This window comes from Aythya ferina, assembly GCF_964211825.1.
Source record: "Aythya ferina genome assembly, chromosome: 12".
In the NCBI taxonomy this organism is placed as follows: domain Eukaryota; kingdom Metazoa; phylum Chordata; class Aves; order Anseriformes; family Anatidae; genus Aythya; species Aythya ferina.
In genome coordinates, this window is record NC_140308.1 from 14,680,869 (window position 1) to 14,696,871 (window position 16,003).

The window sequence follows — 16,003 nt, forward strand, 5'->3', positions numbered from 1 at the left end:
GGTTCAGTTTCTCAGGCTTAGCAGAAACCCACCACACTGATCTTTTTAGATCAAGACCATTTTCTGTTGTATGAATGCACAAATTGGAAGCAGACCTGAGAGGATAGGTATAATGCCTATAATAAATATAGCTATTATAGGTCGAAGAGAGGCATTCTGCACCAAGAAATGAATGAAACAAAGGCTTGCCTCACAGCTTATAAGTAGCTCCATAGAAAAGCAAGCAGACAAGCCCTAGGTATGCGGTAGATGATGATCCCACTAGGTATTCTGCTGTCGGGTACTATCTGGATGCAACATCAAAGAGAAAAAAAAGCAGTCACCACAAACAGATGCTGATAAATTGTTTTATAACTGCCTAGTGTAGCGTTTAGGAAATTAGCAGGAGATCCTTTTCTTTAATACTTGGTGACACACTCAAAACCCGCAGTACATCTGATTTCTAAGGCTTCAAATGATGGCATGCATTTCTCTGCCACCCAGAACATAAATAAATATGAAAATGCCTCTTTATCTAAGTCTGATTATGGCCTCAGTTCTGAGCAAGACGGAGGAGATTAAAGCCTGATGCTTCTGTGTACAGCCTAAGGCACTCGCACAGTGGGAGGACGGCGGTCCCCTTGTTCCCTGCACTGTTCCAAATGCCATAAACGTCTCTGTTGCTGCAGTCACTTGCTGCCATGTAAAGATCACTCCGCTCCTCTGCATCAACTTTGCTAAGTGCTTGTTCTTATTAGCCTGAACAGTGACAATTTGTTATTGTGGGCTGCTCTGGGACATTTCCCTCTCTAGTAGTACCTTGTTTGCCAAATCTACATGTTATTGCTTTTGTCTGTTCAGTGCAGGCTGCTTGTGAGGATAAAGTTAGATTTTATTTTTTCACTTGGACAATTTGTAGCTTTAGGCTAAATTCTGTTCTCAGTTACATCTGATGAGATCAAGGCTAGCTTGTAGTCATATCATCCAAATATCCCCCCTCCTTCACTTACATCAGGGTAATTGCAGGCAGAGCTGATCACTCAGCCTTGGATGTCTCTTGTTTATTGAAATTCAACAAAACATCTTCTCTGTTAGGTTTATTTTTAGAGTTTTCATGTAAACATTAGGACCGTCTAGATCTTTTAGGCATTATTGGAGTAACTTAAGTAAACAATCAAGTTATTTTCCAGGTAAAAGATAGCAGAGCCATTTGCTGGACTAAACCAAACCTGTCTGGAGCCACTTCTGGCATAGAAAGCCGAGGGTAGGTACGTTCCTAGCAAGGAGGTTTGGCTAGATGAAACTATCAGTGAGCTCACAGAAGCAAACAGAGGCCTTATGTCTCCAAGAGCACTCTTCTGTGCTATCTGCTCCACATCCTTAGTAATCAGTGAGGAGGGAGATGTGCTTAAGATTTCCTTGCCTTCTTTTGCTATCTGTTTCTCTGGAGAAATAGAACAATTCTCTTACAAAGCAACAAAGCATTGACTTTTAAGCAAGCAAGACACTTATAAACCAAACATGACCAAGAACTGAACTGCACGAATGCCTTCAGCTCCTGAACATCCCTGTGGTAGCTGACAATGGCACTGTGCTGACTTAGAGCAGGGCAGATGAGACCATTGTTCCCCAGGTGATTTGTTGCATTAGGTCTCAGCGAGTAAGTACATCTACAGGGATGTCCTCAGCTGCTTTATCTCAACGTGAGCTCCATTAAAGTCAAAGGAAATTGAAATCACTTGAGCTACCTCCATTTGCAGCAGCTGAAAATCTAAGTGATAATCTGTATTTTAGGCAGAGCTAAGGTTTCTTTTCCTTTTTCCAGAAAGGTTGTGTTGACTTGGGTGGAGTTCATCTTCACAAAGTTAGAGAGACTTTGTGCCTTTGAAAAAAATATCTGCTAAAAGTAGATTTTATTCAGTAATGGCTCTTTTTAGTGTCAGTTTTCTTGTGTGCCTCAAAGACAACATGAGTATGTAGAATTTTTCAGAGGGGTTTTGCTCAACTTTTCTCCAGTTAGAGAACAAAAGACTTCTACACATCTCTAAAATAAAATTTAATTTCAAACAGAGAGATTCTGTATTTCTGGTTTTAAATAGAAGCTAGTTCTTCTCTTCAGTTACTAATTGAAAAAAATATTTTCTTTTGATTTGGGATTAAGTTGGTGCCTATATAACACTGAAAACCATTATGAGAATGAAGCCATATAGCATACCTTTGTTAAGGTCAGCAGCCTCACGCTAGTTTATTCTGGTTAAAAATCCAGTCTCAAACATTTGTCCCAAACACAGAAATTAGGTAACTGTGTATGTTTCTCTAAATGCATTATAATAAATTTTATAGATCAACATTATAAAGTGAAGTGGATTGTTATTTGCTAATGTAAGGCTACTGACTAATAAACTACATTTGGGACAATGATGTTCCTGGTAGCAATTGTCATTCGTTCAAAAGTAAGCATTTGGTTGCAGGCTGAGTTTGTAGGTATCTTACTTTTTTCTCCTACTTAGCAGATCTTAAACAAAACTGCAACCTGAGACGAGGTGAGTAACTGCATTTCTGGGTTTAGGTGCTCTTGTGATGTCTCAGTGATAAACTGCCCTGACCATTGGGTGACCTTAAGCAAACCTCAGAAAATAAAATCTGACGTGGCAACTTGAAAACTTTAAATTTTTCTCATTAGGTTAATTAAGTGTTGTGCAGTGTGCGAGTCTTGTTAAAGATAAATCATGATTGTGGCCATTTATTTATTTTAATAATACTCTTATAACTGAGCCTGGGCTGATTATTATCCTACATTGCAGTTCTGCCAGGAGACCCTGGAGGTACTGCAGACACTATAGCTGAACTTCTCAACATTTGAGAAGAAAACAAATTGAATCTTTCCTAACAAAATATAATGTTTCAAGTATTTTTGTCCTGCTTAAAAATTGTGTCTTGTACTGGGGAGGGAGATTGATGTAATCTCAGTGCAAAGTTCAGACTTCAGTCAAAGCAGCTGATTCTGAACCCACGTGTTTTCATTATTCCTTATTTCCTCTATGCAGTTTATTTGGGTTACTTCTAATGAGTAGGAGCATCCCCACTAGGTTGCTTATGTAGGCAACTTAAGTGATACCATGATGAACTCCCCGCCACTGCTACAAACCTTAATTTAGGCTCCTCTGCCTTCCTTAGGAACAAGCTTGGCTTCCAGACTCAGCTCTCTGATGAGAGAAAGTTATCACAAATTACTGCAGGGTTTTGGGAAGCATAAATTCAGTGCAGATTTCTTAATGGTGCTAAGTACCTAAATTCTCAACATGAAATGAACAAAGCTGGGAGGATTCCTGACTGTATTTTCAGTTTCACAATGCCCACGTAAGGGAAGCTGGCTTCACCTAAAGCCCTGTCAGTAAGTGCATGCCTACAGTTGTGGAGCTGAACTGAACGCTTTGGTGCTGGCTTGGTTTGAAAAGCAAAGCTTCGACAATAGTTCTGGCATTGTCTTGGAAATATTCTTGAAAACTGTTGTGTTACCACTCTGTTTGTGATTTACAGTGTATAAGTAGTAATCTCTGCTAACCATGGGGTGCAGATTTCTATGCAGATGTAAAATATTGTTTAGTTTAGCAGTGAATGCTTTGAAGAGTATTTGTGTATGGTTTTATGGTGGATACCATAAGCGTTAAGGTGACTAGGAGCTGATGTGCAGCTCAGTGATCTCACTTCAAGTGGTGGTGTAAATGCGAAGTTATGAACCTAGGTTGATGGAGAGGAGAGAATTCCACAACTGGAGGTTTTTCAAGTTAGGAAAGCTGCCAGTTGCAAACTGAGTTTTCTGAGCCTGCAGAAAATTCTTTTCTTTGGGTCTTTCAAGGCATTAAGTGATCAAATCTTGTAGCAATGGAGTCGATCGGTAGATCTGTCTGTTTTGGCACTACGTGGTCATCCCGGACTTAAGTGTAACTGGGAACTATGGAAATTATCCAGAGCTTATGGGAGTCACCTGTGTATTTCTGAACAAATCTGGTACATTCCAGCACAGAGGAATTACAGATACCTTAATGTAAACTGTGGTAACTGCTGGTGATTATATTTCCTGGAATCACAGAATGGTTTGGGTTGGGAGGGACCCTTAAGGCCCACCTTGTTCCAACCCCCTGCCGTGGGCAGGGACGCCCCCGTTAGACCCAGTTGCCTACTTATGGTGCAATTCCTTGAACATAATGCTCAGAAACATAAATCTTCCATAACCCTACATTAATTTTTAGAAAGTTTTCATCAGCAGTCCCCTGAAACCATGCAAGAAATAATGCTGCAATTCATTCTGCAGACAAAAAAAAAAAAGGAAAAAAAAATCAAACTCTTATACAACACTTTTTTTAGAGGGTTTTATTTATTTTAAAAAGTCAGCTGTAGCCTTTTGGGGATATAGATGAGTGTCAGCTCAGTTAGGGAAGTTAACCAGTCGGTCCATCAATGCACCCTAAGACCGTTGTGATTTTTTGCATCTTTTTATTGCTGTTGCTGGGCCAGTTAAAGTAGGTTTATCAGGTTCTAGATCTCTAGCTGCTAGTCTGTGCAATTTCTATCTTCTGTAATTGTACCTTACCATTTTCTTCTATTTTCTGTGTGAATCCATATTGACCTGCAGACAAATTACTCTGCTGTTTGCACATTTTAGTTTAGCTTTATTACTGATCTGCTGCTAGAGGAGTTTAAGTGGCTGTGACAGATCTTGCAGGTTTATTTTATTTTTTTTTGCAAGGAAGAACCAGTGTCAAAAGGGAAAAAGGTTTATTTGTCAAATGGCTGTATCTTTTAAGAAAGTCTGGGTATTTGTTTGCAGGCTATAGCTAGGTTATAGAGTTGCCTTCCCTTCCTCTGTTTAATTTGACCCCAGCAGTTCAGCAGAAACGTAAACACTTGGGAGCTCAGGACGCAGAGACACCCCTAGGCTTGGGGTAATGGTGGTGGTGCCACAGCCTGCAAGGTTACGAGGTGGCAGCGTTTCCCCCCCCAGTTAGCTCTGCTTTTTGGGGTGGGAGGCATAAGACGGTGTTTCATTGGGAAGGAATGTCCTGGTGTTGGGCAACATGCGACAAATGTCTAGCTCAATAAATTGCTGCACGCTTGCCAAAACTGTAAAGCAATTTAAGGCACCTCTGCGAAGCCGGGGAAATGTTAAAAGCTGTTTTATCAACAGCAGCAAAAAAAAAAAAAAAAAAAAAAAAAGGCGTGAAGGAAATTAAATGGCACTTTTCCATGACTGTTCGCATATGAAGGAGACAGAGGAATTGAGATGTCTTGGAGTACTTGTGTATTTTCAGTAATTGGCCGGTACAACCACAACTCTCTTTTCTCCGAAATGTAGGTCAGTGCCTGACAGTTCAGGGTCCCGTAATGGACACCCGAAACCTTGGCTCTGTTTAACATCAATCCAAGCCGTGTGATTTAGGCCTGTCCTTAGGCTGCTGGAGTTTGTTATTGCAGCCTTTCAGACAATTCAAGTCAGATGTGGCTTTTTCTGGTGTAAAGCTAGTATGGGATAGAGGGATTTAGTTTATCTTCAGGATTATTTTACACACTTCCCTTCCCTGACTTTAAACACAGGCTATCTTTAAATATTTTATTGCAATGCAGAGGAAAATATTTGGCATAATGGCTACAATGGCAGTCAGGATTTAAGGGGCTCCGTTACCCGAGTGCCATCTCGTTACTTGGAGCAGTTGATGTGACCTCTGTGCTCTTTCAGAAAAACAAAAGAAAAGGAGGGAGGCAGGTACGAGGTCACATTAAACTTAAGGTAGTTTTTGGTACAAATTGGTGACCTCAGAAAGGGATGCTGGTGTGCACGGAAAAGCAGAGCTGAGTATGACGCTTACTGCTGGAACCAGTGCTTTCAAATCCCAGGCTTAAGGACTTTACATAGGCACAGAATTGTTTTAGTAAATATTTATGATCCAAAGTTGTTTTCTGTTTGGGTGTTTTCCTGAGACCTTCAAAGAGCCTTTGTGTGCATTTATTTTCTTTTTAAAAGCGAAGAGCCTTTGTGTGTATTTGTTTTTGTGTATAAAAGCAAAAAACTAAAAGCAAAACAAAAACCATATTTGAAGTGCAGCAGTTTTTCCTTTGCTTGTGTCATGGTGGTTGGTTTCTGCTTCCCAAGCCTCCTGATAAGAATTGCAGGCAGGTGAGGAAGAAGCAGTGCTGGTGCTTTGCCATTTGACTTGGAGTCCCCTACCAGTGCAGCACAGCGAAACTGCAGCTTGGCAGTTCTGTACAGGGTTGCTCAACACATCTTAAATTCTCTGAAATGCCCTTCCTAAGGTCAGATACCTGCAGCCAGCTCCACAGTGCTATTTCACAAATATTCAGAAAACAAAGGCTGGCTTTGAAAAGTGCTGGGTAGCACCGGTTAGTCGCTGCTCCCAGTGATGGTGATGTGCTGCTGCCTGGGGGCCATGCAGACCCAGCACGGCTGCTCTCGTGGTTTTCCAATTGCCAGCTGGTGGAAATGTCCATGGATCTTGCATTAATTCCCCGTAAGGATGTTGCATTTTAAGTGCTGTTTGGTCATTTCTGTAATGAGCAGGTGGCTGTAAGGTCCGGGCTCACTGAGATAGCAGGCTGCTGGTGGGGCAGAGTAGGCCCAGCCCCAGAGGTGGCAGGGAAACCCCTCTGTGAGTGGCTGGGTCTCTTCAGGCTGCAAGCAGAGACAGCCTGACTGGAAAACCAGCAGAGTTTTAGGAAGACTTTTGATCTCAAGTATGAACACGACCAGGCATCGTGGAGCGGTGTAAAAGTGTTTAAACAGCTGTCTGTCCCAGAGATGTCAGTGGGATTTCAGCTCTTACCAGAGCCGGGGGCTGTAGGGTGGATTTCATGTTCTTTCTTCAAATCGCCTCTGTGCGGGCTGCCTGACCCCCAGATAGCAGCAAAAGCTTTTCTTTATGGCACTGTGAACTTGTGTGGCAGTCAGTAACGCCATGGGGCAGAGAGCTAGTGACCTTAAAAGCCCAGTGACCACACAGCTGAGGAGCACTGCAGTGCTCGTGTGTTGAGGCAGATGTGGCACGAGAGATGCTGCTTTGCCAGGAGCTGGCTCCAGCACTCATAACACTGAATGGGTCCAGTGGAGCTCTCATTGTTTCCACTTACGGTGGCTAACATCTCAGAGAGCTGCTCCTGCACATGGGGAGAATGCTAATACTGATCTTCCCTTCCTCTTTTTCAGGTTTGTGCTTTAGCCTTAATTACCTGAGCTATGCTGAAGGCTTCATTACAGTTTGACAAGTCTGATTCATCCTGAATGGAAATAAAGGTAGAAGGATGTGTCGTTCCACCAGCTTTCAAAACATGCATGTCCAGATGGGAAAGACATTAAGAAAAGGGGAGAAAACTCTTCTTTAAAGTATTTACTAAGTTGGTGTTCTGTGGAATGATTCCTAACTAAATCCTACCATGAAAGAGCAATTGGTCAGGACATCCTTGAATGTCTGAGCCTTGAGCTCCAAGAGTTTTGGTATTCTGAGGATTCTTGATGGAAATGACATGTAAATCTGCTATGTGCTGTGGCTAAAACATGATGGGGAGGGGGAACTTTGCCCTTTTTATAGATTAAAGAAATCAAGGTCACCTAAATGAATTCAGGGAATTTATTATAACAAAGAGATAACATCAAAGCGTGGCATAACTTTGTCTTCACAACATTTGTAAAATTCAATATTAAAGTCGTTCTTCTTAGGGAATAAAATTTGATGTCTGCACATGTCAAGTACTGTAATTTCTCAGACAACATCATGAAACTGAGTTTTTTCAGCATTTGATCAAAGGTTAACTGCAAAGGTTTCACTTTTTTTTTTTTTTTTTTTTTATTAACCCATTTTCTTCTTCACACATCCTCAAGGGCTCCCACTAACAGGATGTTTCAAAGTATTTAACGAACTCCCAAATAAATAGTATCAGACAAATCTGGTCAACATCTAGAGAGAAGTTTTAAAAGGTTAAAAGTCTCGACTACCCTTAGTTTTATTATATAACCTTCAGAAAGAGAATACTTGGGAATCTTTAAGGGATATTTTTAGACTTGTTTCTGCTGGTTCTGTTGAGGATAGATCACACGTTATATTGAGAGTCCTTGTTGAACTCAATTGGAATTTGGTTCTTAGATGGAGCTGGGGGAAGAAGAGGCCTAAGATCTGTGTGCAGGAAGTGCTGAAATAGCAAGAAATCAAAATAATCTGGGAAGGAGGAGGAAGTTTGACCTCACTGCTGCTCTTGCTGGTCCACAGGGGACTTTCTGACCAGAAATTCATCCTGATGGGGGTTGCCATGTGCATTCATATAGTAACTGTGTTCACCAGGAGATATAAAAGGGATCTGGGCACAAAGCAGACCTAGGTTGGGATCCAGATTGCTTCGGAGTTCCCACACAGTGCTCCACTGCATTTTAGGACCAAAGTTTCTCCTGAACTTGATTCCCACGTGGAAGTGCTATTTGCATACTTGAAAGGAGTGCTTCTGACTTCCTGGGCAATGCAAAGCTACTGGTTCCAGAAATCTAAAGGAAAAAATGAACCCTAGACTTACTGGTCCCATGTCCTAATTCTTTGTACCTGATACTCTTGAACTTGCGATTTCTCCTTTCCTGTTGCTTCCTGACTTGCATCTGATAGCAAAAAATGGGGGAAAACCCAGCTGTTTTGATTTTTATTTCTCATATATATTTTCCTCCTTGTTAAGGAAATTCTAACCTCTTTCTGCTGTCAAGAAGTGTGATGCAGAGCCTGTAGTAGACAAAAGATGGAACGAACTTCACACAAGCATCCTTCTGTATTCCACCACGATGGATAAGATAGCCTTATAAGAAAGCTAGGTACTGTAGGGATTTAGGATAAATTTTTGAGGAATAATATCAGCTGGATTTGTGTGTCAGCATTTGGGTCATATCCTGTGAAGAATGACTGCGTTCTATGATGGGTTGGATGCAGATACATAAAGTATAAGCAACTGATCCCTTTTAGTCTACTGTGCTCTCTCTCCCAAGCCTGACTTTAGTCCACATGTAGTGAAGAAATGATTTCACCTATGGGTACATTACAGATGCGATCCCTCACTTATCAAACTCTACTATCACTGCTCTGAAATTGAGTCATTTGGCAGCACAGTTTATCAGGAGGTCAAACATCTCATGAAGCCTTTATTACTGCCAGTATTTATATTGCTAAATTAATTTTATTCTTCCTTGATTTCCTTCCAAAAGTTAAGGATTTAGTAATTTACAAGTTCAGCTGAAGTAACCATAATGAGATAACAAACGTATCTGCAAAGACAGTCATGGTGTAATAGGTAAATATCAGATTTGGAGGGGTGATAATAAGTATTTGGGACTTTTCATTGAAATGCACCAATATCTTCTACCTTCCAGAGTAATCTGGTAGTTTTCTGGAGCCTGTACTGGTACTCTTCCTCACAGAGTTAGCTACAACCAGGATGAGGAATTAAAGAGTAGTTGTTTAAACAATTTTGGACTGCAGGTAAAGTCTGGTTCAATTTTGGATTAAAATTTTCAACTGTTCATCTCTGCTTTTTTTTTTTTTTTTTTTTTTTTTTTTTTCCTTTCGAGATTGTAGGAAATAACTTCAAAAACCTGCTTCATTTGAAGTAGTAAATTTATCTGAATGAAGGCTGAGGTGGCATCTAGAGGTTTTGCAGGAAGATAGATCATGGTGACCAGTGTGTGTGATAGAAACGTGTCTAGGGTTCCTCCAGTATCTGCCTCATGCATTTTATTTTAAATTACTAACTTAAATGCAGATGTTGGTTATATTCAGACAAAGTTGGAATTTCCTACTGCTGGTGAGACAGGAGAATTGTTCGCGTCTTGGATGACCAGAAAATCAGAAGCATTAGAAATAGATGAAATGTTAATAGCAGTAAGAGCAAAGTATTATACTGACGTGAGAATTGCAGGAATGCCTGTTCCATGCTGAGGCAGCTCAGTGACCAGCACATCAGCAACATCCTGATATCTCTGATGCATGTCTAGCAAGTCTGCCTGACCAGTTGTTTATATGGTGTCTAATACAATATTCTTCTGAATTTAGGAAACATAGGAAAAAACTTGGGCACAGTAGAACTGATTCTTGGCAGGAAGAAAATGTGCATGATTTGGTAATAACCTTTGGGGTTATTTAGGTTGATGTCAAAATTTCTTTATAAGGCTTCACCAAAACTATCTGCTTTTATACAGAAACACATATCCAGTGCTGCAGATCTGCTGGGAATAGAACTAACCTTAGTTTGTTTGTTATATTTAAGAAACCTTCATTAAATGCAATGTTCATAAAAACAATTAAGTGCAAGTGTTTAGTCCCAAATCCTGCTATTTGCTACTCAGATTTCAGAGTTGGACTGATCTAACTGCGCACAAACCAGTCTGGGTCTTGTCTAGAATTGCAATTTCTTGTTTGTGTCCTTTGGCCAAGAAACCAACATGTCTTAAATGTGTGCAGTGATGTTTTTGTTAGCCCAAAGCAGCTTTTATTGCAAAGATCTCTGCAAGGCCATCCCAATTTCTGAGGAGTGCTCAGTGCTGTGGCTTTAGTGTCTGTGGCAGAGGTTGCATGTGATGAGGCCGAAGCCGTGCCCTCTGTGTCCATCTCAGTCCCACCAAGCAGCGGCTGCAGCCACCCTCAGCTCACTGCCAGACTCCCTCAGGGCATCGCTCACTGACATGAGAGCATTCACCTCCACTCACAGCTCCAGCATCTGTAATTAAAATAGAAAAGCTGGGGTGTGCTGTGAAGGACTTGCTAATGATAAGTCAGCCTGTGGTTCCCGTCTGTGTGAAGAAGTGCCAGTCTGGCTGGCTGGGTGAAACACCTCCTCAGCCAGCAGCCGGTCGGCCATTAGGCCTCACAGGATCCCGCTCTTGTGAGATGGGACGCAGCAGAAATGTAAGGAAGTAACAGCCTGTAGGTGCTACTGTATTGCAGGTTTATTGAGAGAGCTCTTCCAGAATTATGCTGTGGAAAAAAGTAGTATATAATGTACTTGGTTTCTGGATGTAACCCTGCCTGCAGAGCGTCAGGGCCACGGGAGCAGTGACTCGGCCTGAGTGGCCCTGAGGCCGGGAGTTACACCCAGAGGCCTTCCAACGCGCCCTCAGGTTACGGCCTCCCAGGTTTTCCTTCAGGAGAGGCTTTCTGCAGGGGCTTCAGGTGCTCTTTCCAGAAGAGCTGCTTCCTTTTGAGCTTGCCCACCTCTGTGGTTCTTGCTGGCCCTGGTGGCACCCAGCCCAGAAGTCCCCTGGTCCTGTTCTCAGCTCCCTGCTACGGGCAAGAAGGACACGAAGAAGGGAGGTTGGTAGGAAGCTTGTAGGGGCTCTGAAGCCCAAGCGGCTGTTGGAATCTTGGGGAAGATGGTTAATATTTCCTCCATGAGGATGTTTTCAAAAAAGTGAAGTTTAAACTGGGTATTTTATGTTTTGTCACTACTCTTCGATAGCTGCCAAGTTGCTAACTGTAAAATTCCCACACAGAATTGGCTTCCACAAAAAAAGGCTGCCCAGGCCCAGGGAGGTGGCTGAGTCACCACCGCTGGAGGCCTTCAAAACCAGGTAGATGTAGAGCTTAGGGGCATGGTTTAACGGTGGTCTTGGCAGTGCTAGTTAGAGGTTGGCCCAGATGATCTTAGAAGTCTTTTCCACACAAAATGATTCTACGATTCTAATGTTTTATTTTTTTGATATTCCACATCTCCCCTGAGCCTTACGGTTAGTGGTTTGTTGTTGTTGTTGTTGTTTTTTGAATGACTTGATTTAGAAATGGAATTAATTTTTTGTATCATCAAATGGAGCTACCTATTGTAATGAAGCCTTATCAGATCAGCGTACTGCCATCTTGCCTGTGACTGCTCAGTTTCTTACTTGTGGCCAGGCAATGCTTACTTAAAGAGGCACTGGCAGAACATATAGAATCAAACTATTTTTGAGCTTGATGAAAGGTATGTAGGTAGGCAGCAGGTTTTGTAGAAGTTAATCTAAAGACAAATCCACTCCCGACTATAACAAAGTGCTACCAGAAAGCGAAGCATCTTTAAGTTAGATACTGAACAGCCATTTAGAGGTCTCTAAGAAAGTTATTCTGCCCCTAAATTTGATCATGTCTCACGTATTCAGTGTGTGGGTCTGGGATAAATTGCTCAGGAGCAGAAAACATTGTGGTGGAGTCCATGTTGCCAACCCAGAGTATCCACAAATGGTGACTTGGCCATCAAAAATCATAGGATTTTGAAAGCAATAAGGGTTTGTATCTCATAATTCGTTTTCACGTTTTAAGTGTTCACAATGCGTGTTTTTATGCTTTTCAAAAAATATTGATGCTTAAATGCCTTGAAAACTACATCAGCTGAAAACAGCCTCATGTGGTACTTTTATTCTAGAAGCTGGGTCTTCTCAGAAAAAAATACTGCTGTAGCGACAGTCAAATTTTGCATTGGCAATTAAATGAACAGATTTTCTTCAAATGACAAGCCAAATAAACTAAGCCATGAAAAGTTGGAATTAATTTTCATTTTCAATTAACCATTCTTCTGTAGAATGTTTATTCAGTTGCTGAGCCCGGTTTTGCTGGTGTTAGAGGCCAGAGAGTAAAACTGACCAGTCTAATTTTGGAATTCATTGAGGCTGAACAGTACAACTACAAAGCATATGGCAAAACACAAATGGGATTTTAAGAAGTTATTTGCATTTTAATAATTTAGAAAGATAGGAATTTTAACAATGCTTTGTGTTGATTGAGCTTTTAAAATGAAATTGATTTGATAAACATTAATGACTACATGGAGTATTTTTACAGAATGTATAAAATATTTCTATAGATACAACAACCGTATGTGTCCTGTGTATTTTTTTATTCAAAAAGCTTTTTGTTTTCCTTCCTAGGGAACTGGATTCTCTGGATAAGGCCTGAAAACACAGAACGCATTCTCAAGTCACACACAAGTTTTGTCATATACTGATGTTTTGATCAACACTGGCACTTGAGTGATATGCTGCTGAGAAACAAGTTTGCTCTACCAAGGTAAGGTACCTCACTTAGAAAATAACTCACTTTAGATGCACCCAAGGGCATCATAATTCACTTTAGAAAAATTGTCACTGCAATTTCAGTGGTTTCCTTCTCGGCCCCATATTTTTATAAAGGTGTCATGTCAAAATTTGCAGTACTGAAAAGCAGCAATGACTGAACACTTCCCAGTTCTGTGTGTAGACTGTAAAAATAAATTAAAAAAAAAAAAAGGCAGTGGGTCCCCCTACAAAATAAACCAAGAGAAAGCCACTTGGATGACAGTGATACCAGTTTTGAGCTTTTCAGACGTGCTTTTACCAGTTTAATTTCAGTGTATTTTATGGTGTTCTCCTTTTTACTAATGTGTGTGTTTGAGCTTCCAGATGTACTTTCTACTTCTTAGAAAATCACTTTCTGGAGAAACACACTTTTTTCTTTCCCTTTTTACCCCCTCCCTCCTTAAGAAATAAGAGTCAGCCTACTTAATGTTTCCAGCCCACTGGGCAACTAGTGTTTATGTTACTAAACCGCAGGGAGCTGGTCACTCCCACTTCTGTAGGACTGGCAGGTAATCTATCTACCCTACTGTCTTACTAATAAGCTGCTTGTTTATGTAGCGAGCAGAAGTCAAATGTCATCTGGACTTTGAAAGGAATCTTTGCTTTCCCCATGTTTTAGCTTTTGCCCAAGGGCAGGATGAAGCACTGCTGATCTATTGTAGTAAGACTGAATCTGTTACATGACAATGAGTAGAAAGATTCGGTTCTTGTTTTCCTGCAAATTATTAAAAAAATAAAAAATGTTTTATACTACCTACAGCCTCGTTCTAGACTTGCAGGACATTAGTCTGGATCAAGGTTGGCTCTCCAAATGTTGGAATCTTCTAAATAAAATTGATGTTTGCCTTACAGTAGCAAAGTTCATTAGATATGCAGTACACGTTTACTAGGTGCCAGAGGAACTCTTTGCTGGGCCTCGTATAACCCTCCACGTTTATAAAGCGCTTTACTGTGAATGACAGCTTGGTTTGAGTGCCCTCTAGTGGCAAACGGTGTGTTGGGGGAAGCGTCTGAAATACGCTCAGCTGGAAGGGAAGCGACCTTTAGAGCCGGGTCACCTTTTGAGAATGACTGAGATCTGTTGCCCTGGAGCTCTGCAGCACAGACAACAGGAGTAGGGATTGCGTGTCAGAATGGGCTAATATTTGCCAGGTATCTTCTGGTGAAGTTTGAGAATGTAAGGAAACAACCTAGAAAGAAGTAGCTAAAGGAGTTTGTGCAACTACATTTAATCAGGAAAGGAAACTAAGGAACTAGAGGTGCCAAGGCTTCACATGTCCACATTCTGGCTGTTATCATGGGAGGAGTTTGCAAGTAGATACAGCTGTCACTTCCTCAGCTGGTATGGTTTGGAAAGATCATACTTTGATTTGCATCAGAAACTTGATGCCAGGCTGGGGGAGGTACGCGGGGTGGCGCTGCGCTTAGCCTGGAGCAGCTCCCAGGTTCTTGTGAAGCCACGCGGTGCTGCTGGGAGTCACACCCCTGGTAAGTGTAAAACCAGAGCATGTTTTCCACAGGTGCCAGAGCTGCAAAGCCAGCTCTGAGAGCTGACTTCGTTACTGTGGAGGTTTAAGAGATGTATGTTTCAGAACTATGTAATGAAAGTGTTTTACAAGTTTTAAGTTACAATAGGTTACAAAGTCCAAGAAGTGACACCCGTGAATTGAATGGTCTGTGAGAGAAGAGTTGTTATTCACTGTGGGCAGCAGTGCCAGAATGGGCCTCCAGTTATCCCCTCTGAATTCCATACTGCCTTTTAAATTACTTGGTGCAGTAAGTAACTTGGTGCAGCTTTAAGGTGCTTACTTTTGTGAGTCCCGTGCTTCTAGCCGATGCACGCACAGATAGGGAAGGCTTACTGAGCAGCATCAGAGAGCAGTAACATAAAATGTATTCTCACTTTTCATTAAAGGGATGCCAAAGGGCCTGTTTTTCTCATGTACTAGTTGTCAGCACAATAAAAACTGATGCCGACTGGGATACTTTACAAAGCAAATACACATCCAGATATATTCTTGTAAATATTTGGTGGATGCTTTTCAGTTTGCCTACACCCGAGCAGGCAGATGGAGAAGCTCTGACCAAGCAGCTTAATTTATATGCCAGTAACAGAGTTAGGGATGTTTTTCACATCCCTGCTGTTGTGCCTTGAGCCACACCTGGGTGCTGTATGTGGAAGGTGCAGGCAGTACGTGTGCCAGGTGTCAGCTGGCAGCCCTTCCAGATGTGCTGCTTGTTGTGGAGGTGCAGTGCCTTAGAAGTACTTTGCTGTTTTCTGTTAGAGAGCTGCCTTTTAGTACTTAAAGGTTAGGCCCAAAGAGTTCACTTTGTGAGGTCCTCAAATGGGCAAAAGCAGCCTTTGTGGTGTTCACACTGAAGGAGCATTAGAACTTGATTTATTCTTACCACAGGGTTTTCAAAAAACTCAGCAATTACAGTATGGCAATTCATAATTACATGATGTTTATTATGTTCATCAGCTACAATGAGTACTACAATACTTGGAACAGGCTTTTCCATGCTATCAAACGGTAAGCACTGAAGTTTCAGTCCCTTATTTTTATTTCATTGCACCATCTAGTGGCCAAGTGCACCCAAATCCTGGAACAGGCTACCAGAAGCGCAGCCATACCAATCCATCTCGCAGACTCCGTTATATAGACACCACACATCCCCTCATTTGCCACGAACCGGTGGAAATTCAAATAGACAAACAGAAATTCAAATATTGTTCTCCACAAAATGTCGATTGTGGGAACAATGAGTTCTGGGACACCAACTGGCAGCATCCAGCAGTACGCTAAACACGTTTGTCCTTTAAATGGGATTTTGTATGACAGAATGGTAGAAAAACATTTTTATTACATCTGCCTACTTAGGATGATAGCTGGGCTTCCTGATGCA

The 16,003-nt window shown here is 41.5% G+C and overlaps 1 long non-coding RNA gene across 5 annotated transcripts in view; it reads left to right on the forward strand.

Annotated features, from left to right (window-relative positions):
• Positions 1-16,003, forward strand: part of LOC311443265 — a 328,368-nt gene that overhangs the window by 247,013 nt on the left and 65,352 nt on the right. For 4 of the 5 annotated variants that reach the window (XR_014697156.1, XR_014697157.1, XR_014697163.1 and 1 more), the window contains 2 exons: positions 7,199-7,285; positions 12,911-13,049. This is a non-coding gene — a long non-coding RNA (uncharacterized lncRNA). The remainder of the gene's footprint in view (positions 1-7,198; positions 7,286-12,910; positions 13,050-16,003) is intronic. The other variant, XR_014697158.1, reaches the window with a different exon arrangement.